General features: G+C 36.4%; 1 non-coding gene across 1 annotated transcript; it reads right to left on the minus strand.

Annotated features, from left to right (window-relative positions):
- Positions 1–154: 154 nt before the first annotated feature.
- TRNAV-UAC lies at positions 155–226 on the minus strand. The gene has a single exon. It is a non-coding gene; the product is annotated as a tRNA-Val (tRNA).
- Between the last annotated feature and the right edge of the window lie 1781 nt (positions 227–2007).

The raw sequence follows: 2007 nt of genomic DNA on the forward strand, positions 1-2007 counted from the left end.
AGCTAGCTTTTGTATTTTTAGTAGAGACGGGGTTTCACCGCGTTAGCCAGAGATGGTCTCGATCTCTGACCTCGTGTCCACCCGTCTCGGCCTTCCAAAGTGCTGGATTACAGGCTTGAGCCACGCGCCTGGCCAAATACAAGGTAATATCCCGTGGTTCCACTGGGGCTCGAACCCAGGACTTCTGCGTGTAAAGCAGACGTGATAACCACTACACTATGGAACCTTACTGAATAATATTTTTAAAAACTACTTGTGAAACTGGTTTAAGAACATAAGGGATCAAATCACAAAAATGGGCAATTTTTTAAAATATTTTTATAAATGAATACATCGGAAAGAGAAATGAAACATAAAAGTAAACTAAAAAACTAAAACTAAGAAACTTATAAATTTAAATAAAAATCCAAAAATGTAAACAGTAGATTAAAACACTGCCCACAGAGAAAGATAACCTGCAGAGAATAATATACAATAAAATATACAGAATGAAGTAGAAAGTAATAGAGATTGAAAAGAGGAAGGGGATATTAAGAGATAGGAAAGATAGAATTAGAAAGTCTAAGTTATAATTGGAGTACAAGAAGAAGTAATGAAACTGAAAAATGTGATTTTTTTGCATATTCAAACAGGGGAAAAGCATAAATTCACATATTTTGCTCTATTTTTTTTTTGCAGAGACTCCAGTTAAATATATATACAATGCTAAAATATCTCTGGCCTCCGCACACAAAATGTCAGGAGTTCTCTTAAGTCACTATAACATCCAAAAACTTTCAGATGCATTTACAAATGTGTTCTATACACAAGATGAGAACATGAGAATTTGACATATCATGATCAGGAATCCATATTTCAGAAGTAGTTAACCGAAACTGAATATCTGAATTAAGAAATTTAATTTAGGCCGGGCGCGGTGGCTCAAGCCTGTAATCCCAGCACTTTGGGAGGCCAAGACGGGCGGATCACGAGGTCAGAAGATCGAGACCATCCTGGCTAAGATGGTGAAACCCCGTTTCTATTAAAAAATACAAAAAAATAGTCGGGTGAGGTGGCGGGTGCCTGTAGTCCCAGCTACTCGGGAGGCTGAGGCAGGAGAATGGCGTAAACACAGGAAGCGGAGCTTGCAGTGAGCTGAGATCTGGCCACCGCACTCCAACCTGGGCTACAGTGCGAGACTCCGTCTCAAAAAAGAAAGAGAGAGATTTAATTTAAATTTTTGATACTCATGATATTTAAGAAATATAGTTGTTAGAAATAATGCATACTGCTTCAGCATAAATAGGGGATGAAATTCCATCAACTTCAAACTATTCAATTTAGTGCTATAATTCTTTAGTTTTGTATCACCCCATTTCCTGTGGCACTCTGTTGCCTAAGAATCCTAGATTGGCTTATTATGCTATAAAAATATTGTTGTACATACCATAGATGAACCTTTCAGTCAACAGGCCTGTTGGAATGCCCGAGGACAGAGCTTAGAGTGAGGCTTCTCTGAACTTTTAGGAACATGTTCTGTAGTAATTTTTGTGCCTGCTTGTCAATAAATATTTGTAAGTTTGGAAAAATTTAGTACAAAACTTTTAAAATTATAATATTTACTTGGTGGTAGGGCTGTATGTGAGGAATTACAAAGGTTCTCTCCATCTATAATGATCAGAGCCTACAGATATTTACTAAAAGAACCCAATAATTGCCTAATGAACAAATTGACTCAGGTCAATACACACACCCACACACACACATATACACAAGTAAATATATATAACCATGCATATATAAAAGGTAGGGTATTAATACTGTAATGTCATGTTTTTACATATGGAAAAGCACTGGGATTGCCACAGAGAAGAACTGGTAGCAAATAGTCATTTTCCAAGTAAAAAGTAATGAAATGCCAATGAATATGTCCTATTACTCTGCATTAGAAGATGTAGGTTTTTATTTTCATGTTAGAAGAATGACTTTTTAAACATGCATATAGGAGTGTTGCAACAAAATTACTGC

This window comes from Rhinopithecus roxellana, chromosome 9 (assembly GCF_007565055.1).
Source record: "Rhinopithecus roxellana isolate Shanxi Qingling chromosome 9, ASM756505v1, whole genome shotgun sequence".
NCBI classification, from domain to species: Eukaryota; Metazoa; Chordata; class Mammalia; order Primates; family Cercopithecidae; genus Rhinopithecus; species Rhinopithecus roxellana.